The 24275-nt window shown below is 46.8% G+C and overlaps 1 protein-coding gene across 2 annotated transcripts in view; it reads right to left on the reverse strand.

The window, feature by feature from the left end:
- Slc39a14 (solute carrier family 39 member 14) overlaps nt 1-23642 on the reverse strand; it is a 46814-nt gene extending 23172 nt beyond the window's left edge. For both annotated transcript variants that reach the window (XM_026397521.2, XM_026397522.2), the window contains exon 1: nt 23522-23642. The gene's annotated coding sequence lies outside the window, so the exon portion shown is untranslated. The remainder of the gene's footprint in view (nt 1-23521) is intronic.
- Nucleotides 23643-24275: the final 633 nt, after the last annotated feature.

Raw genomic sequence — 24275 nt, forward strand, 5'->3', positions numbered from 1 at the left:
CCTGTACTTCTCAGATGTTCAAGGCTGAGGCATGCGCAAGAAATTCTTTATTTTGGAAGGTGGCGTGTTTACTGGGGATCAAACACAAGACCTGGAGCATGGGAAGCACGCACTGCAGCTACATCATCAGCCAGATTCTTTTTTCCCCAAATAATTCATTGTAAAAATTACGAGATGCTAAAGCTTCTTTTATATGTAGAAGAAAATTAATACTATCCTCGTCTTCCCATAACAACATTTGGCATCAGAAGAGAGTGCAAAAGCGTCCACACAATTCGGAGACAAAGAAAACATAAATCAAGAGGATTAGCCCTGGCCAAGATCTCACATGAATTTGGTGAAGAAAACAGGCAGAAATTCTCAAGGATGAAAGATATCAGAGAATACAGCCCCCTTCCAGGGAGGAAAATGATCTAACAATGAAATGCAACTAAGTAATACAGAAATAATAAAGCACTCAGGAATGCAAAAACCCTAGCAAGAGGATGACTGAGAGTCAGCATTGAGCCCACTCTGCACAAGAAATAATAAAAAGTCATTATAGGCACAATAGTTACAGAACACAGTCTACATGTTTAAAAAAATGAAAAATTTAATAATACAATTAACACAATCAAGACATGGAAAAAAGGAGATGAGAACAAATGTGAGGATTCCAATGTTTTCATTTTTTCATAGCAGAGTCAACAGGTACTGTCTAAAATGAAAACAAGTAATTATGCATGACTCAAGCTATTTACTTCTCTGGGGAGGAAATGATCTCTTCCTTAAGGCTTAATAATTCCTTTGGTTTTATTGCAGTTTCTTTTTCTTCAGTTGCTTTCAGAGAAATTTTACAACTTTTTCAGATAAGTACTTATTTCTATTTTTCTATGTCCATTTGTCTGTGGTTACGCCTGCAAAAATACCTGGGATAACATTCACTAATATTGATGACGGCTATTTCTGAGTGGCAAGTCTGAGAGGTTTTTTTTTACACTTCAACCTATTGATGTGCCCCAACTGGCAGTGGGCGTGGCCATAATCAAGGAGTTGGGAAGAACTTTCTAAGTATAATACAAAATCTAGAACCCATAGAAGCCGTCACTGATACATCTGACTACAAAAACTGCCAGTAAGTGCCCTGCAAATCCTTAATTAGAATATTCTGGATATTCACAGTCATCTAAGTCCCTGTATTTGCCATTAGAAAACCAGCCGTCTAGAAGGTTGGTGTTCAAGTAAATACCACCCTAGAGACCCCTATGGGGTTCAAAGAGCTTTGAGAAAAAAATATACGTCCCATGCCCCCCTCCACTACCCAATGAACACTGGAGAAAAAGCCACTCCCTCTTGGACCAGCACTCTAGGCTGAAAGTTTCACTATGTGGATAGCAAATATTGCAGCCTGAAAACCAAGCCTTGGAGTGGCCAAGCCTTCAATAGGTCTATTCTTTTGCTTTCTTCTGCCCTCCCACCTAATCGTTCTCCTACATACCCCTAAAAGGATGTTCTTGTCTTCCAGAACCTTAGCCTCCAGCTTTGGCATAGCCAAAGGCCACCCAGGGTGGGAGATTTCCACAGATGATGCAGGAGCGGGCGGGGGGCACCGAGAGGCAGTGGCCCTTTTAGTCTCCCCATGAAACCTCAAACTGCTGGGAGGGGCAAGATGGGAAAACTTTAAATAAAAACAGTGGTGACCCAGAAGCAGGGAACAAAATTAGAACCAGCAGGCTGCTGCTCATCATCAACCAATATTTACTGAGCTCCCTTGTGTGTGTCAGCGCCAGTGGGAGGAGGTTATGAGGCCAGAGACTGGTGGTCAGCGCCCAGGGCAGCCAGCACAGACAGGAGACAAACCAGGGAAGGCTTATTTAGCCCCACGCTGAGCTCCGAGTGAGTTTAATGACAGGCAGGCCCAGAGGCCAGAGCCAGGAAGACCAGGATGAAGTACATTCCCAGCTCCAGCCCTGCTGCTGGGCTGGGCCTGACAGAGCAAAGAGGACTTCAGGAAGCAATGGACAGGAAGGGCCCCGGGAGCCTGCCAGCACTCCCCACCCAGCACCCTACCCAAGGCCAGGGCCAGAGTCACCTCCAATCCCACCATTCACCCATGAACATCTCCCAGACAAGTGTCTGGGATTGCCAAAGTCTGACCTGCTGTCCCTCTCAGTTCACTCCCATGTGTCAGACCCCAGGATCCAGCAGGTGGATTGGCAAACGTGGTGCTCATGTCCACCAATTACGTCACCAACTTGAAGCAAAATTCCCCAGCTTTGTCAATCAGGGTCAAATAAATAAAAAGCATGATCTAGAGGCCAAGTCATCAGACAGTATGAGGTCAGACAGACCTGGCATCAAATGTGGGACCTGACACTAACCCCATGGGTCTCCACCACAGAGAAACTGCAATGATCAAGCTCACAGGACACATAGCACAATACTTCAGGCCCCCATCCTCTGGGGCAATGCCCTCACCTAGTCCTGAATGCTTTTTCTCAGAGGTCATCCCAATTCCCTCCTCTTCCAGGAAGCTCTTTTGGACTACTCTTTCAGCACTTTTCTCCAGCTACTCTGGTTGCCTAATTACCTTGTTTTCCAGGAAACCATCCTAATTAGATCTTTGTTTCTTAAAGGCAAAGCTACTACTCCTATCCTCACCTCACCCCCACCCGCCACCCACCGCCCCGGCAAGTACAGGCCTGCTAAAGTGCTGGGCACACAAGGGGCTGGAAGCAGTATTTCTGCTGGAAGTTGAAAAGTTCAACCTCCCTTCTGCCTTTGACTTCCACATCGCCCCTGATCAACAGGCAGCTCAACACCTCCTTCTGAACCCAAGCCTCTGTCCCGGTAATATAGCTCCCTGGACCCCGAGCTGCAGTCAAGCCCACTAATTCCCACCTAGAAGCCAGCAGAAGGCCCAGGAAGCCTGGATCGCTGGCAGTGAGCACGGGCTGCAGCCTCACAGGGCCCACCATGCTGGCATGGGCCTGAGGCAGGGCGAGACAGGACCTGTTGCCCTGCAGGACTGGCCCAGTCCACTGAGGGTGAGAAAATGGAAGAGGGGCCGATAAATGGAGATTGCAGGCTTGGTACCTTTCCAAAGCCTGATTAGCATAAATTTGGACCAACAGTATTGGCCCGAGAGCTACATAAATTCCTAGACTAGCACATTTAAGAGGTAACCCTACAAGTCCCCTCAAGCCCTGTGAGAGCTCTTTCCTTCCCGTTTGAATAAATGCTACTCTTTTAACCCTCATTCTTTCTCATCTATGGATTTCATTCTTTAAATTCACAAGACCAGAATCCAGAAAGAAGAAATGGAGCTCCTGGGGTCTGCTGCATCCCTGGAGGGCATGGTCCACCATTAAGAGCTGCAACACGCCACTCTCCAGCTTTACCACGCAGCACCAGCAGGAACCCCTGTTGTGATTAGCTGCGAACTCTAAAACAGGCCTGGGCTGCACAGGCTTGCAGACCTCACCCGTGATTAGAAGTAAAGAATCTAGTTTCATCTCAAAATCCCATTTTAGTTCCACAGACAGTCCATCCAGGATGCCCACAGGCCAAGGCTGCCCCAGATCACCTGAGGTCAAAGCCCCCACCATCTCTTGCCTCTTCATCTCTAAACAAGCCCACTGCCCTGAAGTTCATGTATATTAGCTGAACTCACACCCACCAGACTTAAAACTCAGTCCAAGAGTTCATTCATTCAACAAAAATTCACTGCCTGCTGGTTTCCAACAGTAATTACCAGGAATTATGTAGTCACCGGGATGCAAAGGATACGTACACCAGCTACCTGCCCTCACGCAGTAGGGAGAGCAAACCTTTGGCCAGAATTTTGCCAGTATGATGATGACAAGGGCAATGTGTAATTCTGTTCAGCTGGGCAATATAATCAGAAAGGGATTCTGTACAGGATATTAAACAGTAGGCTGAAGAAAAACTTTAGGCTGAGCTCCCAGGAGCTATTCCCAAGATCATGCTACAGAACTAAGCTGCCAGGAAGCCCCTGCCTCTGCCATGCCATGGTCAAGTGGCTACAGCATAAGGAAGCTGCCTGCTCCAGAATTATGCTGCTCCTGCCAGGATCCACACCAGCAAAACAAAGCCCTAGGGCCCATCCCGAGGTAGAAGAGACCCTGCCTCTTCTCACAGGACTGTATACACGTAAGCCTGGACCAAGCACCTCTAACTGGCAGAAGTGAATCACACTGGGGATTTTAGTGCAAGGATATCTGGAACACACAGGGGTTTTGTTTGTCTCCTTGTATTAGCAGTACTGAGGCTGTTACCCAGGCTCTTGTGCATGGTAAGCAAGCGCTCTACCACTGAACTATGCTTCCACGCTAGAACACGGGGTTTTTGATGCTTTACCTTTAGTATGCAGGACTGTAATTATCCGTAGGAGGTGTTATTAATGAACAGGCCTGGACACCGAGAGTAAACCACCATTACTTAATGTGGTGCCTGGGAAAGAAGCTGAGGAGCACCACCCACCACAGGCAGTGCCAGGCTGAGCACAGGAAGCATCGGAGAACACAGCAGGGCAATCGATCTGGTGCTGGAGGTCAGGGAGGTTCCCCCAAAGAAACACTACTTTAGCTGAGATCAGCAGGACACGTTAAAGTCAGCGCAGTGAAGGGAGGGGGTGGGATATTCCAGCAGGGTGTTGCTACATTTGGAGACTGGGTAAAGATGGCACATCTAAGGACTTAAGAATCCACAGAGGGGGGCTGGGGATGTGGCTCAAGTGGTAATGTGCTCGCCTGGCATGCACGGGGTGCTGGGTTCGATCCTCAGCACCACATAAAAATAAAATAAAGATGTTGTGTCCACTGAAAACTGAAAAATAAATATTAAAAACTTCTCTCTCTCCTCTCTCTCTCTGAAAAAAAAAAAAAAAAAAAAGAATCCACAGTGGCCAGGGAGGACGCAGAGGATGTGCATAGGAGAGAAAAATGGGCTGCAAACTTCATTTAGAAGGGGAGGGTGCATTTTAATCAGAGTTATGGTCTGATATGTTCTCCCACCTTCCTCTCTCAGTGCTGGGGATCCAACTCAGGGCCTCAGGCATGCTAGGCAAGTACTCTACTACTGAACCACACCTCCAGCCCCTGGCGTTTTAAAAAATCCGATTGGCTGCCATGTGGAGAACAGACAGGAAAAGAGCAGAAGCAGAGGCCAGTTTGGCGTAAAGAGCACAGCTTAGCCAGGCATGGTGGTGTGTGACTGTAACCCCAGCTATCTGGGAGACTGAGGCAGGAGGATCCCCAGTCTGAGGGCAACTTGGGCAACTTAGCAAACTGGGAAAAAAAGAAAGAAAGAAAGAAACAGAGAGAGAGAGAGAGAGAGAGAGAGAGAGAAAGAAAGAAAGAAAAGAAATGGAGGTGTCGTGTAGAAGTAGAATACCCCTGGGTTCAATCCCCAGGACTGCAACAAAGGAACAAAGCAAAGCTTCTTATAACTTTATAAGTGACCTGCCTAACAGCATGTCACCTATATAACACAAGAGCTACATAAATTCCTATTTGTATCCTAGAGGAGCTTGTTCCCTTCTCTAATGGAAAACGCAGACACAATTTATCTAGGGGATACAAGCAGAGTTAGAAAAGATGACCCCCCACCCGGGGCTGCGACAGGTTGGCTGAATTCTTCTGATGTATCCAGGGACCCCTGCAGTCTGGCCATAACACCACCACGGGCAAAAATGCAACCCAGGGGCCTCTGGTTCCACTGTTCCACCTGCAACCAAGACTCTGCCTCAGGCTTGCCCCCCACTGCCCCACTTCCGATCTTCCTGATCCAAAGTCTCCCATAGGCCTCCTTATGCACACTAAAGCCTGACCCTCCCCCAGCACACAGCCTCCCGCATAGCTACTGCGCCCCAGCACATGATCAGGCCTTAGCAGAAAGGCAGGAGTGGTCTCGGGCTTGGATTTCTCCATGGCCCTGAGTCTTACCAACACATTGACAAATGAGCCCTCATCTCATGAGAAAGAAGGTTATTGTAATAAGACCCTATTTCCAAATTGGGTAAGAGAGGTGGCAGCAGGGGGAGACTGAGTAATCATATTTATGAATCATAATTCCTCCAGGTTCCCTCCCACTGTCCCAACCTCCCACACAGCACATTCTCTGGCCAAGGTCACAGGCAGCCATCATCTGATGACAGATGTGAAAGGCCTTCCCACATCCTCTGCTTCCTCACTGTGGGCTCTCCACGCACCAGAGCACCTTCTGGAGCGTGGAGACTCCACGCTCCAGAAGAAAAATCCCTGGATCCACTGCCAGGCGCCGCTGGCCCCCCTCCCACCCCCTCCCGTCTCCCCCAGCAACACACCTGAGCTCCTCTGCCCAGGCTCCTGCCCACCTTCCCCCTCATCTGCCATCACTCTCTTGCCTGGGCTCAGCTCCATCTCTCTGCTTCCTCCCCCAGGACTAGAAAGTCTGACAATGAACTGTGTCAGAAAGCTGCAGGGGCTCAGGAGACCTCTCCACTGGGTGTGAAGGGCCCATCAGGAAGTCCTGTGTGTTTATCTCTAGTCTACCCCAATCCTGCCCTCTAGTACCAGCCCCGTGCCGGCCCCTGCGTCTAGTCTCAGGGTTAGGCTGACATAGACTGACAGGCTTAGATTTTGAGTTAACTATTTTGGTTGGTTCCAGGGACTCCTGCAGTCTGGCCATAACACCAGGGGCAAAAATGCAATCCAGGGGCCTCTGGTTCCTCCGTTCCACCTGCAACCAAATTCAGTGAGGCTGGCAGGACCTTCATAAGTACTTGCTGCCTGTGTAAGTGCAAATGCGTATGTCCATAGGCATGACCTCACCAGAGTGCACAGTGGAGGCCACAGGGTCAAGGGCAGGAGGACAGGAATGTCTTCTCAAAGCCTCTGTCAAAGGTGCAAAGGAGAGAATGAGGACCCTGGCCCTCGGGCCTCTTGATCTGCCCATCTCTGCCTGGCCCAGAGCTCTGCAGAGACACTGTCAAGGGCACACACAGATGAATTCCAGAGCAAGGCAACCAGGTGTCTGGCTCATATCACACTAAGTGCCAGATCAGGGTGACATGGGCAAAGATTAAAACACAACAAAAAAAAACAACAAAAACCCTCTCAAGGTATGGGCACGGCGGCTAACTCTAAGCAAAGAAGTGACTTGCCTAACAGCATACTACTGAAGTGTGCATTTCCCCTTCTTCCCTCCTCTACCTCCTACAAACTGCTGCTTGCCTATTAAAAAGGGATCAACATTCTAACTGGACTTAAAGGCTTACTCTTTCCAGGCAACACTCACCCCAAAGGGCAATCAGATTGCCACATAGCAAGGGCTCCTGATTCTGGCCTACAATAGAGACACGCTCCAGTTCCGGTGGCTTTCAATCCCAAATGGAGAGGAGGAACGACATGGATGTAAGAACTCTTACAGCAGCACCAGTCACCAACCCAGGTGTTCATGAAGGAACTGTATGCAATAAGTGAAGAGTCTAAATTTTTAATAACAGTTGCTTTTTGAATACTGCTCTTTCCTAGAGACTTCCTCAAGGAAGATCTGGAAGTACCAGTTGAATCTGAAGACACCATGCTGTAAACTCTGCGAGAACAAGAGCATACCCAAATTTGCCTAGTGAAGCCCAGGGAGCATGAGGAATGAGTGGAAGAAGTGTTGGAATGTTAGTTAAGACAAAAGCTCTGGCTGGTTTGACAAAAGCTCTCTCCAGCTTGCACTCAGCACCAACCCCCCCTTCTGTCTCTCCTCTAAGTACAACGTATACCCAAAATGCCCAAATCTAAAGCCTACAGCTTAATGAGACTCATTCTCCTAAAGTAAGAATCTGATCACAGCATTTTCTTTGCTTTAATCCCTCCTCTGGCTTCCCAGTTAAAAAGGAGTAAACAACCTGGCCTGTAAGTGACTGCCCTGTGTGGCCACCCCAGTGGCTTTACGATGGACCTCTCTCACTTACCAGGTTCCAGACATTCAGGCCTTCTGTCCCTGACACGTCAAGGTCATTCTGACCCAAAGCCTTTGCACTTGCTGTTCCCTCTGCCTAGAAGGCTCTTTCCCACAACTTTACAACAGCTCAGATGTAACCTCCTCAATGTGGAAGGCCACTCCCACAAAGAGACTTCTCCCAGTCATTCAGACCCGCATCCTGCAGGTCATTTTGCAAAATAGTCTTTTTTCCTCTTTATATATCTCTCTCCTACAAACTCCAAGAGGACCAAGCCTGGGGGACCTATTTGATTCTCAGAGCCTGGAGGAGTGCCTGGCACCTTTTTGGTCCCCAAAGAACATGTTACATTCCCACTACCCATTTATAGGTGCCACACACTTTAGAATTTCACTGTTCTTGGGTGAACTTTGAGTAGCATTGGGGGGAGGAGCCCCTTCTGCAGGGTCCCTCAATAGAGCTGAAGACCCCAGACAGCCATAGATGTTGGTCTGGACTTGGAATACAAAACACAAGGTGGAAAACATTTTTTAAAAACATTAGATGGGGGGCAGGTGGCAGGTACAGGCTTGCAGCCTCCCTTCCCCCATCCCTGAGTACAAAGGTGCCCAGAATAGCCAACAACCATCGATAATCCCACCAAAAATAACACTGCACTTTTCCCCGTGTCAGGGAAAGAGAAAGGGACGCTCATGAGTACAGGCTGTTTCTAGAACTTCTCGGCTACTCATGGAAACTCTGAGTTTTGCTCCCATTACACACACAACCCCTCTCAGCGTGCCAACTGCAGAGATGCTGGGGGAGGGGGCTCCTGAGTGGCTGCCAAGAAGAGGAGTGGTGTGAGAGTAACCAAGGTCACAGCCACAGGCTGGCCAGCAGAGCTGCACACGCGGCAGTTCACCTGCGGTCAAGGCCTCTCTGCCTCAGCCATGGGAGGCACCTGCGTGTGGCATCTGGGGGATGTCAGAGGGGGTGCTGAGGGAAGAGGAGCGGGAACAGGGACGTGGGATTTCTCTACCGAGAGCTGGACAGGCTGCCCCATGGGTGCTTGTGTCAGCTCCCCGCGTCCGGGGGAGAGGGTGACTTTGTACTCTTTGCATCTTTCTGGGAAAAGAGATGGGAATACCCATGGCTTGTTGCCCTGGAAACTACCCAGGGACTCAGGATCCTAAGGATGGCCCAGCCTGTCAGATGGAAATAATCCAAGGTGGGCAATGACCAGCACGGAAACACGGACAGGCCGGAAGATGTCTCCCGGGCCTGGTAGGCAGGGCACAGGCTGTCTGGCAGAGAGCAGGGCCAGCCTCCAAGCAGGCCTGCAAGCTGCAGCTGGCCCCAAGCCTCTGTACTCTGTGCTCTATGAAAACAAGAGTCCCTGAGGGCTGGCCCGAGAGTCCTCTGGCTTCCAGGAAAGGACAGCGTGAGTGCCCGGTAGTACAGGGCTCTCTTGACTGGCAGAACCTTTCAGTCTTCCGGTAAAAGTAAAAGAACCACAGCGGGTCAGGTCTACCATCTTTCCAGCCAGGTCCCTTCGGGTCCCTTGGAGGGCAGCCCAGCAACCCCAGCGCTTCTGCCTCCTCTCCCCATCCCCACCCCAGCAAGGAACGGGGAGGCCCTAGGGATGAAGAAGAGCTTCCCAGAATGGGAAGAACGGTGGGTGAGATCCAGCAACAAATGGCAGGGGCTAGTCGACAAATATTTATTAAAACTTAACATATGTTGAGTGTTCCTTGTCCAAAACGCTTGGTATCAGAAGAGCTCCGGATTTTAATTTTTTTAACCCAGATTCTGGGATATTTGTACATACATGAGATATCTGAACATAAGATTCATGTATGTTTCACACATACCTAATACACACTGGGGAGGGCTGATAGCAGGTACTGACCAAAGTGCCCTGTGGTGGCCTGTCCAGCCCTCAGAACAAGACCCCATGCCTCTGCTCCTGCTTGTTGTCCCTTCTTTGCAGCTCCTCAAACACCCAGCAGATTTTTTTTCGTACTTTACTACTGACCTACAGCCCCAGTCCTTTTTAAATTTTTATTTTGACACAGGATCCCTCTAAGTTGCTGAGGCTGTTCTCAACCTTGTGATCCCCCTGCCTCAGCCTCCTGAGTTGCTGGGATTATAGATGTGCACCACAGCCTCATCATATTTCTAATGATTTATTCATGAAACAAAGTTTCATAGTGTAGAATTCTCCACTTATACTGTCATACTGGCACTGCAAAAGTTTCTGATTTTAGAGCATTTCTAATGCCAGATTTTCAGAACAGGGATGTCCAACCTGTACACAACAGGCTTAATAGCCCTCCTCAACACTGCACCAATTTATACTGTTACCTGTGTTTGAGTGAGTGTAGCACAGGATTATCCCCAACATTGTGTATTAAAATATCATTCCAAGCTAGGCCTGGTGGCACCCATCTGTAATCCTACCAGCTTAGGAGGCTGAGGCAGGAGGATGATGAGTTCAAAGACAGTCTCAGCAATTTAGCAAGGCCCTAAGCAACTGAGTGAGACCCTGTCTCTAAAAAAAAAAAAATGCTAGTTGGGGATGTGGTGGAATCCCCCTGGGATCAATCCCCAGCACCTAAGTAAATAAATAAATAGAAATAAATGTCATTCCATCTCTGCTAATGTGTTCTTATAGCTCTTTTCCTCTGCATTCTTTGATTACTAGTGTAGCTAAACCCATTTTTAGATTCACAAACCCTTATATTTCTGCTTTACAAACTGCTTATTACTTTCCTTTGTCCACTTTTCCTGAGCTGCATTCATTTTTTTAATAGGTTTATTTAAGATTTTACTGTATGGTGAAAATATTAACCTTGTCACAAGTTCAAATATTCTTTCTTCTCAATTATTTATTTGTCTTTGAATTTTAGTACCTGGTATTAGTGAGACAATTTTTAAATGGAGGGAAAGTCAAACATATCACACTTTTCCTCTCAGATTTTTATTTTAGTTATAAAATTTTGAGGGATAAAACTCAAGGCCTCATGAACTTACTAGGTAGATAAGTACTCTACCACGAGCTACACCCGCAAGGTTTCTCCCTTTTGTATGTAGCATGTTAGAAAATGCCTTCCTTCCCACCCTTAATTTATAAACACATACACCTGTATTTTCTTATATTTTAAAATTTAAATCTCTAACCCATCTAGAACTTAGTTTGCATAATTTAAGAAAAGACCCTAACTTTATTTTTTCTAAATAGTCAGTTAGCCCAATCAATATGGTTTAGTGCATGATCTATCTTCTTTGCAAACCTGGGTTGTGGAATTCATGAACACTAAGAGACAGAGGTAAATATGTCCTTGACACTGGGAGAGGCCAATGGCTGCTGCAGCTCATGTGGATGCCACCTCTTTCCGCTCCTCCTTCTTGTCCAGAGGTACAGGCTGGAAAGTGATAAGCACAAGGACAAAGCCCTATATGTGAAGAAAGGCACAGCGGATAGAGTGGGAAGGGTCTGGGTTTCCACTGGCATCACTGAGCAGGAACATTGGCCCCAGACTCAGAACCTCTGGATGATTCAACCACCTACCCAAACCAGCACTGGCCGTACTGCCATTCACTTCTCAACTTCTACGCCGTCCTTTCCTCCTTAATTTCATAATAATCGTAGCAACAATTTCTGGGACTGATTGTTGTCTGCCGGGCACTGTGCTAAGCATTATTTTGTTTGCATTATTTCATTTGATCTTCCCGACCACATCACTAAGAGAGATCCTATAGTCTTTCCCTAATTAGAAGAAGTATTGAGGACAATTTTTCAGATAAGATTAAAAAAAAACCAAAAAACACTGCATTACATGTACGCATCAATGAGACGCCTCCCTATTTCAGAAACATTAAAGCAATATCAGTTTAGCTGGGGTGGTGGTGCACACCTGTAATCCCAGCTCCTTAGGAGGCTGTGCCAGGAAGATCACGGTTCAAGGCTGGCCTGGATAACTTAGCAAGACCTTGTCTCAAAGTACAATTTTAAGAGGAGGACCGAAGAGGCATGTTAGTGAGAAAGTGTCCCTGGGTTCAAGTAATCAGTATTAAAAAGAAAAATATTTTTAAGCTTGAAAAAATAAAAATTTTGTTAGGTAACTTTTAAAAATAATAATAATTAAAACAAAAATTTGTAGGGCTGGGGATGTGGCTCAAGCGGTAGCGCGCTCGCCTGGCATGCGTGTGGCCCGGGTTCGATCCTCAGCACCACATACAAACAAAGATGTTGTGTCCGCCGAGAACTAAAAAATAAATATTAAAAATTAAAAAAAAAATTTGTAGTTGTAGATGAACAGGATGCCTTTATTTTATTTGTTTCTCTTTATGTGGTGCTAAGGATCGAACCCAGTGCCTCACACATGCTAAGCAAGCACTCTGTCACTGAGCAACAGCCCCAGCCCAATAATAAATAATTTTAAAACAATAACTAAAAGCATCTTATTATTGAGGATATGTGGTATCATCCCCATAGTGCAGATGAAGATACTGAGACCAAGGATAGAACAACAACTTGCTCAAAGACATATTACAAAGCTGGGCACAGTGGCTCATGCCTATAACCCAGCTACTTGGGAGGCTGAGGCAGGAGGATCACTAATTTGAGGTCAGCTTAGCGTTGCCTAATAGGTGCGAGGCCTCAGGTTCAATCCCCAGAATTACACACACACAAAGTTAACTTTCAACAAGGTAAAGGTTTACTGATAACTAGTAGGGAGACTTTTTCTCCCCTTGTTTGAAGATCTTCACTTGGAGGTAGATGCCAGTCCTCAGCTGCAGGCTGGACTTCACCTGTACATGGTTCCCTAACCTGGCCACAGGTAGAGGGAGTGTCTCACCTCAGTTCTTCTGATCACAGGTGCCTAGGTGAGATCCACCATGTTTATACTGCATTAAACTTCCATATACCAGCCTTGAACCGGCTGGAGCACTAGGCTGACATTTCAGAACTGCTGGATTTACGGCCTGAAGTCCCCTCTAGCAACGGCCTTCTGTGACTCACCTGGACACGTGGACTCAGTTTCCCCTCCCTGCAGAGAGGACCCACACTTCAGCCCTGTCCATTCTGCAGGGACATTGTCACACTCAACAGCCTTTTGTACAGGTGTTGGTACTGCGAAACACCTGGATCCAGAACATCAGGCCTCTCCATGGGGTTTTCAGAGCCGAGCCAACAAGAAGACATAGGGGCTGTGTGTGAAGCTGGACCCTGACCCCCACGGCGACCAGGTCCACTTTCAGTCTGGAAGAAATCTCCTTTCTCTTCCGTAGCTCCATGGACCAGGGTTTACAAAGGCCATTCTCTCACATCCCAAGTGCAGTATTTGGATAGTATCCCCCCCAAATTCATGTCCTGACAAAGAACATAACCTGACTGGGCTGCAGGGGCTTTGCTGAGGAAATCAGACAAGGATCTCAAGATGAAGTCAACCTGGTGCTCAGAGACGCACATGTGAAGACGGAGGCAGGAACTGCACTGGCGTAGCACCGGGTCAAGGAATGTCAAGAGCCCCAGCAGCTGGAAAAGGCGCAGGGGGATTTCTCCCAGAGGTTCTGCTGGAAGGACCTGCCCACACCTTGATTTCAGACTTCTGGCTTCTAGAACTGCCAGAGAGTGCATTCCTGTTGTTTTAAGCCACGGAGTCTGTGGCTACTGGTTAAGGTAGCCCTCGGAAACTATTATACTAAGTAAACATTCTGATGCTCGAATTAAGGCTAGATCACTTTAGCTGTGGTTCACAGGATTCAAGATGACCTCAGTGACCCCAGCCTTTGTGTATGGGAAGGACCTGTAAACACCAGGACTGTTTATACTGCATTATCTGCCAAAGGGATTTTGCAGTTCTTAGTTGACATTAAGATAGGGAAGGAAGCTGGGAAGAGTGGTGCTTATCTGTAATCCCAGCGGCTTGAGTTCAAAGCCAGCCTCAGCAACTTAGTGAGACCTTAAGCAACTCTAAATAAAATATAAAAAGGGATGGGGATGTGGCTTAGTGGCTAGGCACCCCTAGGTTTAATTCCCAGTACCCAAAAAAAGAAAGGGAAGTAAAAGTAGCGGTGTTCTAGGAACCGAAAGTGGTTCGTGGCAGGCCACCAACAAGGAAGGGGGGATCAGTCCTGTAGCCACAAGGAATCACATGAACTTGGCAGAGCCCCACACACCCATTCCAGAGGACAATAAAACCCCAGTGACCCTTGCCTTTGTGTACCTTATAGTTTTGTGGGACCCTCAGCAAAGAAGCCAGTCACACAATGCCCAGACTTTTTTTTTTTTTTTTTTTGGTACTGGGGATAGAACCCAGTCCATTTTACTTATTTTGAGGGAAAGTCTTGCTAAGTTGCTAAAGATGGCCTCAAACTTGTAATTCTCCTGCCTCAGTCTCCCGAGTCACTTAAGATTATAAGGTATGCACCACTATGCCCAGCCTATGCCCAGAATAGAACTGTGAAATGATAAATGGGTGTAGATTTAAACCACTAAGTGTGCTGTACTAATAAGCTTGCCTGTTCTGACAGACAGACCTTCACTCTCCAGAGTAGAAAATGACAAGATCTGGTCACAGGCAGAGCACTGGACCTCTGTACTTCTTCCTGGTCAAGTTAACATCCAATTAACCCAACCCACTATCAATTTCAAATACATGCCCACTAAGAGCAGTAATCGTGGAAATGAGAGGTAATTGCTTCTGACCTTGCACCAGACAGCCCTTTTGGCTTCTAACATCAAGGTACAGTGCGTTCTATGTGTTAAGTGAATTCTGAAGCTAGGAACCAGACAGGAGTGTTGCTTAGGAGAGTAGCAAGTGATGGAGAAGGAGTGAAGTCGTGTGGGGCTGCGGTTGTGGCTCAATGGCAGAGCACTTGCTTAGCATGTGTGAGGCACTGGGTTCGATCCTTAGCACCACATAAAAAGGAAACAAAATATAAGGCATGCTAAAAAAAAGAAAGGAGACATTGACAGAACATTCAGTGTATCCCAGGACAGCTGTAGATGAAGAACCCCATGTTAATCAGGAGTGCTCACCTCTGTCTCCGCATTCTGTCATATAAAAGGTGAGTGGATTAGGCTGGGGTTGGGGCTCCGTGGTAGAGCACTCACCTAGCACGTGTGAAGCCCTAGGTTGGATCCTCAGCACCACATAAAAATAAATAAAGGTATTGTGTCCAATTACAACTAAAAAATAAATATTAAAAAAGAAAAAAAGGTGAGCAGAGTCAAGTCAAGTAAATTAGATCAGCATCCTAATGACTGAAGCAAAACGATCAGAAAAAAACCTACCACCCAACATTACAAAAATGATTAGGAGGGTTTTTCACTGTTTTTAGAGAAAGAAGTTATACAGAACAAAAGGGGAAAGACTAAAATAAAATTAAAGACTGTAATAAATACTAGTATAAACCTGTTTTTATGTGTGTGTGTGTGTGTGTGTTTTAGTTGTAACTGACACAATACCTTTATTTAATTTATTTATTTATATGTGGTGCTGAGGATCGAACCCAGGGCCTCGTACGTGCTAGGCGAGCGCTCTATCGCTGAGCCACAACCCCAGCCCAAAACCTGTGTATTCAGATACAGAAATTGGTGTGTGCACAGGTTGGTGTACATCTACTTCCCAGCTTTTTCTGCCAAGAGGTCTAGAAACAAAAGTAATCCCAGTAGCAATAAGCACAGTAAGCAAACACATCTTAGTTTCTAAATACCATTCTTTAATAATAAGCTCCTTGGAGAAGTGGAAGACCCTAGGGCTGGGGTAAGGAAGTGACAGGATAAGCAAGGAATACCTTATAACACAACAAAATAAATAAAAAATAAAATAAATAGAAGCCATTGTGGTGGCACACACCTGTAATCCCAGTGACTCAGACGGTCAAGGTAGGAGGATCATAAATTTGAGGACAGCCTCAGTCACTTAAGGAGATCCTGTCTCAAAAAAAAAAAAAAAAAAAAAAAAAGGACTGGGACTAAGGGTATAGCTCACTCGGTGGTATAGTGCCCTGAAGTTCAATCCCCAGCACCCTTGGCCCACAGAAAAAATTAGGGGCTTACCAAAAAAAAAAAAAAAAAAAAAAAAACCCACAGGAGACAAAAGAAGGAGCTCTTAAGATGGCCAAAGCTGAAACAATCTGAGCCACAAATAATGATCATACAAGATTTTAAGTTATATAATAAAATCTGATATAAATGGGGTAGATTCCCAATTGATAAATATGGAAGGAAAATAGAAAATCATTAGGCAAATACCACAGTAATCATTGTTGCAAGAGATGCACAGATGGGTGCTAAAATTAGAGGATGAAAGCACAAGAAGAAACAGAATTGCAGTGACTCAAAGCACTGCCTGAAAGTGCAAAGCAAGAGCAAGACAGTAACTTTTCCAGTGTGGAAAAAAAAAAAGTGATCAGGTAAACAGCACCAGTAAGAAGACCCACTGAGCAGGCAGGGGCTGAGCAAGGGAAAGGACTCGGGTGCAACCCCCAGCACCCCCCCCCCCACAAAAAGACACCACCAATGATGAATGCCTGGTTACCATGCTCTGGAAAGATGCAAGATCATTCTTGTGGCGGGGTTGCTCAAAATGTATGGAATTCTAACAAGGAAAGCTGGGGAACTGATTTGGAGGAGACACTAAGGAGAAAAACTAAAAGCAATGGAGGATGACAATTCAGATCCTAGAACAGAAAAAGGACATTATGAAGATCCTGGTGACAACACTGTGCCAATGTTGACTTGCTCTCGATAAGTGTACTACGCCATAGGAATCTATTTTTGCAACTTTTTGGTACATGTAAATTCAAAATAAAAAAGTCTAAAATTTAAAAATGAAAGGAAATAGTTGAGTAAATTATGATTCAGATGTAAGACAGGCTTAATAGGGAGAAATTCTGATGCATAGGTAAGACGTGGGCTGGGTGCGGTGGCGAACGCCCATAATCCCAGGGCTTGCCTGTAATCCAGGCGAGGTGCTAAGCAACTCAGTGAGACCCTGTCTCTAAATAAAATACAAAATAGGGCTGGGGATGCGGCTCAGTGGTTGAGTGCCCCTCAGTTCAATCCCCGGTACCAAAAAAAAAACAAAAACAAAGGTAAGAATGAATAAGTACCCACTCGGACCATAAAAAGCAACTCCAAGGAAAGATGCCAAGATGCTAAAGGAGACTACCTCAGACAGCAGGATCATAGACTTTCCCTTCATATTCTACTTTTATTTATAATAAGCATGCATTATTTTTGATAATAAGAAAATATAGTTTACAAAAATACCAAACAACTATCTGGGGGATTTGTGGAACTGAACAGTGTCTGGAGGACTTGCGAGAACTGCTCAGGTAGACTGCAAAGGAAGGTGTGATATGCTTCGGAGGCCCAGGGAAGAGGCAGGAGGTTGGAGTTCAGTGGACTGGTGGAGGGAACATGGACTTGGGGTCACAGGGTTGCTCAGGATAAGAGCTGGACCTCCAGGACAGGGCTACTGACACAGAGCAGTCAGTGTTTGATGTGGAAATAGCTCAGAGTTCTTTAGACTGAATCCTGCAAAGATTTTGGACCCAACTTCTCTTCCCTTCAGCCACTTGGCCTAGCTGGCCACTCTAAAGTATTCACATGACCTTTCTTGGCAGGACCCTGCTCCCTCTCCCGTCTTCCTCACTCTCAGAACTTGGCTCAGTTCTGCTCATAGGATGCTTCCAGACCATTCCTGCCCCTCCATGGGCCTGGTTGAGTAACTCATCTGTTCCAGTCACTGGAGCTCAATAAACACCACCCCAGGGCATTAGGCGCTGCCCACGCTCACTTTACAAACTTGGGGATGGAGACGGATCTGGCCTGTCTTCATAGAGCAGACTCTTAGATGAGCTCCACTGGGTTGGCTAAGCCCCTCACCACTGGGGGCCATTTGTCAAAAGCCAGCTGGGCCTATGCTCAAACCTCTGTATGCTGGTTCTACTTAATTTTATGATTATAATTCATTTAAATAGAAACTGAATATGAAATGAAAGAAGAGTTCTCATTTCTATGAAAATTAAATTTAAGTGATGGAGAGCAGCAATTCTACGATTTTAGTAGGGGTCCCTGAGATAAAAACTATTGTATTATAATATTAAGACATGAAATGCTTTTTCACTTTCATTTTTCAAATTGAAATGATATGTGGTGTAACATGTGGCAAACCTGTGCCTGTGTAGTCTTGAATTTTCCAGAAATTTCTGGAAATTTTAGGAAATAATTTTAGGATATAAATATATGTCTTCAGAGATTAACTCAAGTTTGTTCTCAGGACTCTGAACGTAGGTTTGCTTGTTTCTGATGTACTGGGGCATTTACCCAGGAGTGCTTAACCACTGAGCTGCATCCCTAGCCCTTTTTTTATTTTCAGACAGGGTCTAAGTTACTTAAGGCCTTGCTAAATTGCTGAGCCTTGCTTTGAACTCTCGATCCTCCTGACTCAGTCTCCCGAGTCGCTGGGATTATAGGTGTGTGCCACCTTGCCCGGCTTTCACTACTCTTTTAATTTTGGAAAATAGTTATTTTACAGCACATAATAGATATACTTTCTAACATAATGGCTTTATTTTTGTTGTTTTAAATGAACTAATAACTATTTCTGAATTTCTCAGTTTGAATTTTTAATATAGTAAATACCCACAGATATAGCCACACAAAAGCAAATATTAAGGGATCCTAGGATACAAAAGTATGAAAATGCCTAATCTAGAAAGACTTTTCACAGATGGGCGTAGTGGCACACTCCTGTAATCCCAGCAGCTCGGGAGGCTGAGGCAGGAGAATCGGAAGTTCAAACTTAGCAAAGCCCTAAGCAACTCAGTGAGACCCTGCCAATAATAAAATTCAAAAAAAGGATGGGGATGTGGCTCAGTGGTTAAGCATCCCTGGGTTCAATCCCTGGTTAAAAAAAAAAGGTGGGGGAAGGCTAGGGATGTAGCCCAGAAGAATGCCCCTGGGTTCAAACCCCAGACAGAAAAGAACAAAAAGACTAGTTACAAATTAAATTACAATTAAATCAGGTGTGTGTATAAAAGAAGTAGGATTCTAAATATGATTTGCAAATATCTTAAATATTCACTTTTTTTAAAAAATGGAAGCTAATTAAATAGTTGTATTTCACCTTTTACCCAGCATTTCCACTTCATAGAATTTATTCCAGTCATAAACATAGGCAATGCCACTTGTATAAAGTTAATCATTGCAGCACTGTAAATAATGGGAAAATAGTGAAAACAACCCAAGGCGGGGGCGGTGGGGGGGTGGTTAAAGAAAGACAGTATTTCCATAGTATGGAACCCCATGCAGCTTTACAGAGAAAAATGGTAAGAATCCTCCATGTGCACATGTGGAAAGAGCTGATACAGCTGCTGTGTGCAAAAGGTGCAGGACAGACCGATGTCTAGACACTTAGAGCATTTACAAAAGGGAGGGGCAGTTTTATTTTTGATTTTCACTGTTTTGATCTTTGAACTATGTGAATATAGAGCCTAGTTAAAACTATGTGAATATACAGCCTAGTTAAAAACCTTAACAAAGAAATCAGGGAATCACAGGTGATGGATGAAGGTGCAATTTTTATATACAATTTGGAAGTCTAATAAAAAATCTAGAGACTCAAATAAAAGACCTTTTATTTTTAGTTGGCCCTAAACACAATCTAGAAGGGGCTGGGGTAGACTGCAGTGGTAGAGCACATGCTTCAGGCCCTGGGTTTGATCCCCAGCACTGCAAAGGGGAAAAAAATCTTGGTGAGTAAAAATAAGTGTTTTTTGAGATATATTACTTAAAATAAGTTTTTAACTTAAATTCCCACCCCCCCTCCTTTTTTTTAACCAGGATTGAACCCAGGGGTGCTTAACCACTGAACCACATCACTAATCCAATTTAATATTTTTATTTAGAGGCAGAGTCTCATTGAGTTGCTTGGACCCCTGCTAAATTGCTGAGGCTGGCTTTGAACTTGAGATTCTCCCCAAGCAGCTGGGATTACAGGCATGTACCACCGTGCTGGTCATAAATTCCTAACTTTTAACAGAACTTTTTTACTAAGAACAAATACTGAGTGCTATAAATTTAGGACTGTCACCTTCTCATTCCATCAAACTCCAGGACTCTCTGGGACTTGATGCTGTAAGAAGGTTAGGAGGCCTGAGAACAGTCAGACCTCTGTTGCCTAGGCAGGGACTTAGGTTTCCCAGGCTGGGCCCGCCAGGCTCCCTTGGCAGGATTCTGTGGTTGTCTGGCCTCTAGGCAGGCTCCTGGCCTAGTGCAGGTTGGAGGGCCCGGCAGGCAGCTCTGCCTCCAGATCTCAGTTGGGCCCAACTAAGACCCCCCTCTGGGAGGCTCCATGGCAGCAGGGGTTCAGAGCCCTGTGGTAGGGCAGGCATAAGGCCCTGGCTGGCAGCAGTCCCATGTTAGTAGACTCTGACCCCCTTATCACCTGGCAGTCTGACAACCCGCCAAGAGGGCCTACTGCAGACATCTAGTGTGTCTGTGTCCTGCACACACACAATGCGACCCTTTCTCACATATGCCCCTATTACCAGGGAGTCTGCAAAGAGAAAGAAGTAGGAGACCCTCCCAGAAGAAACACCTGCGGCAGAAACAAAGACCATCTTTCACCCCCAATATATGCAGGGACAACTGACCTCTCTCCCTCAATTTTCCAAGGAAAAGACTGGGACTACTGGCAATTTCATCAAGTTTATGAGTGAAAGTAAAACATTTCTTTGGTCTTCCTCAGAGTAACTGGTGACTCAAGGCACCAATTAGCATCTCTGGATCTAATGTCTTTCATTTTAAAACAAAGCCCCTCCAGGTAACATGCTAGTCTGTGGTTCTGCAAAGGCACCAGGTGTTCAGGTGTCAAGTGGGAATAGGAGGAATTACTCTGGCAGAGTGGGGAGAGGGAGGTCCCAATTCCCAACATCTACAATCAACTCACGGCAGCACAAAGTGGATCCCAAGCCTGCTGATATTCGACATGGCCCAATTATGGAGTGTGAGAAGGTAAGGAAAGAGGAAGAAGGTAGAAAGGGTTTGAAAACAGGAACAGCCCTATGACACGTGTACACACATGTGCATAAACACACACACGCACACAGGTATTGTGAGTCCTTCCTGGCCATCATTGGCCCAGTGGAGGAGTATTTCTTCTCTGAAGAAATCAAAGTAGTTTCCAGAATTAATGATAGAAAACGTATCTTTTCTCTAAGAGTGCCCAGTGTGGGCTAATCCCTATCAGGCCATGGAAAAGTGGACCACCCAGAATGGCAGGGAAGTCGTGCCCAGGTACTAAAGAGGTGAATCCGTCCTATGTCTGAGCTCAGACCAGCCCTAAACTCAATCTGCCTATCAGCTTCTGTGATCCTAAATAGCCCACTCCATCCTACAAAAATGATAAAGATAACAAAGAGGCCTCTACCTGCTCTAGGCACAATCTCAAAGTGCCACAAGGCAATAAGAACAGACCCACAAAGGTTAAGAAATGTCCCCTGCTGGACAATGATGGGGCCAGGATTTAGACACAGACCCACCTGGCTGACTCCACCCTCCACCCGTCGCCCAGCACATCTCTACTGATAGAGTGCTCTGGTTTTGCCACCTTACTCTTAATCTGGTGCTCTTTCTTCCCACCAAGAGTCTACATTGGAAGGCAGGGGACAGGCCTTCTTCCTGACCCACTATAGTGGCTGTCACAGGACTCAGACCAGCCCCTGTACATTGAACCTAGCTCTTCTTCCTGAAGCAATGCTGGGTTTAGATTTTTGCTCTGAGAGTCACAGAGCTCTCATATCCTCAAGGAGTCCACAATTCCTGCTCCTCTTCTTGCCTAAATGACAAGGCCAATATACCCAGCCACTACTCCCTCAGGTTTGTTGGTTTCTCAGTTGATAGCTGGCTCTCGTCTCCCTCTCCTGCATTGCCCCCACCCCCAGGGTCCCAAAGGCCAGGTAAGCAATAAAAGTTAGATTAAGCAGGGCCAGTGCTTGTAATCCCAGTAGTCCAGGAGGCTGAGGCAGGAGGATTTCAAGTTCAAAGTCAGCCTCAGCAACAGCGAGGTGCTAAGCAACTCAGTAAGACCCTGTCTCTAAATAAAATACAAAACAGGGCTGGGGATATGGCTCAGTGGTCGAGCACCCCTGAGTTCAATCCCAGGTCCCCCTCAAAAAAAAAAAAAAGTTAGTTTAAGCAGGAAGAAGGCTCTGGTCCTATCTTTCTGAAAGAAGAGACAATACCCAGGGTCTCCCCACTCCAGTGTTCAGTGCCCTAGTCACACCTGCAAAGCAGTCACAGAAAGAGACCACTACAATATCTCTTGTGTTCCCCACAACTGATGGAAAACCAACTAAGCCTCCAAGAAGAAAGGGAATATGTGACTTTAATTCCAACTACGGAAATTTATGATTCTAGACATTCTTCCCCTTATTCAACAAGGAAGAGACAAGTTCCTCTCAGTTTTTAGGGCTTGTGTTTTAAGAGGTAAGGATTACAGAATTTCATGTACATACTGTGGATAAGAAATCCAATCTGATCTTAGTGCTGACCTGAGCCATCCCCAAGGTTGCAGAGCAAGTTAGGAGCTGAACCCAAATAGAGGCAGGATGGCCTCTCCACTACCAGTCCCCTCTCCACCCTAGTATCACCACCCACCCCCAGCAGGGCATCTATCCCAATGGCAGATCTCCTGGGAAGGGCATTAAAGCCATAAATCCAAATCCAAGCTGCTCCAGAAGAAAGGGTAGGGTCAAAGCACTCCTGCCTCTCCTCCTCCCCACAGGAGAGCACTCAGCCCCTCACCAAGTCATACTCAGGCTCCCCTAGGACACACACGTCATTTAATTATCTAGAGAAGCCAATCTTTTCACACGGATACTAAGATTCTTAAAAGTGAACCCACAACCTAGAGCACAGGATATTTTCCTCGCTTAATTGGCCCTCAGGATCACATGGTGAAAACGCTTGGATGGCTATTTTGTCCCATAGCCCTAAAACACCAAAAGGGGGCAGCCTGAACCAAACTACCTAACTTGGTCAGTACCGACCAAAAATAACCAAAGAGCCATGCTCGCGGTTAGCCAGGCTTAGATCGGTACCCCCTCTGCCGTGCACCAGCTCCAGCTAGAACATTTGGGACATCGATCTTCAGCTGCTAAATGGTCTGGTGGGTGATGGGGTACACAGTTCCTGGAAAGCAAAGACCAGACACCGGAGCCCCATCAGAGCTGTCCTGGGGCAGGGCATCGGATTTGCTCATCCACGATGCTTTTTCTCTGACCCTGCGCTCCGTGTTCCCAGGCTCCAGGAAGCCTTTCTCAACCTTTCCGCTCGGCCATCGACGTTCCGGGTGCCCTTGTCTGACTCACACATCCCAGGCAGTCCAGCCTAGGGAAACCTCAATGTGACCTCCCCCTCGCCATCGCCGCACCGCTGCCAGGTGCCACCGGGACCCGGCCGCCCCGGAGAGAGCGATACACGGAGAGTCTCCCGGTCCTTAGCACCCCCACCCCCACCCGGTGCCTCCAAGCCTGGAGGTGCGTCGCCGGTGCCCATCCTGCGCGTCCGCTCTGCGCCCTCACCTGCAGCCGGGAGGTCGGCAGTGGGGCCCGCGCAGATTCACCCGCCAGGCCCTAGGATGGCCGGCAGCGGTAGGAGCAGTTCAGCCGGCGTGTCAGCGAAGACAACCTCGCGCCCCCCCTCCCAGCGTCCGGCCCCCGCCGCCGCGCGCATGCCCGGCTATATACCCCGCGCGTCAGCGGCAGGGCCCGCCCCCCGGCCGCCCCGCCCCGCCCGGCTCTCCCCAGGGCCTGCCACGTGGGGCAGCCGGCGTGCAGCCACCGGGTACCCAGGCCCGCCCGCGCCCTCCTGCTCCTGCATCCCCGCCCGGATCCTGGCTCGCTCCGCTCTCTCCAGCCATCTCCTGAATTCCATCACTGATTCATAGAGGCCCCACAGGCTCCTCCCTCCTGAAACCTCTCATTCTACCTTCTCTCATGTGGAACGCTCTCTCGCGATCTGGCCTCCATCCCACGCTGCTGGAGAAAGAGTGTTCCTCACTTCATCTGTGTATGTATTCCAACACTGCTGAGTGATCTAAAAAGGTTCTCTCGTCCCGAATTCCGAAATGTACTCTAGGAGGGGGCACCCAGTAGACTATAATTCTTCTGCAGACCTCCACCAACCAAAAGAACTAAAATGCTTTGTTCAAGTTCCAAATAACCAAACTAGACTTTGCTCCACTTCCCTACAATGTTACTGGCAGCCAAGTTAAGGAAGTTGCCTAGATCTCTCTGGCTGGCCAGATTCTCTTGCCTGCTTAAGAAATAGGCGAAT

The sequence above is a fragment of the Urocitellus parryii genome, chromosome 14 (genome assembly GCF_045843805.1).
Source record: "Urocitellus parryii isolate mUroPar1 chromosome 14, mUroPar1.hap1, whole genome shotgun sequence".
Lineage (NCBI taxonomy): Eukaryota > Metazoa > Chordata > Mammalia > Rodentia > Sciuridae > Urocitellus > Urocitellus parryii.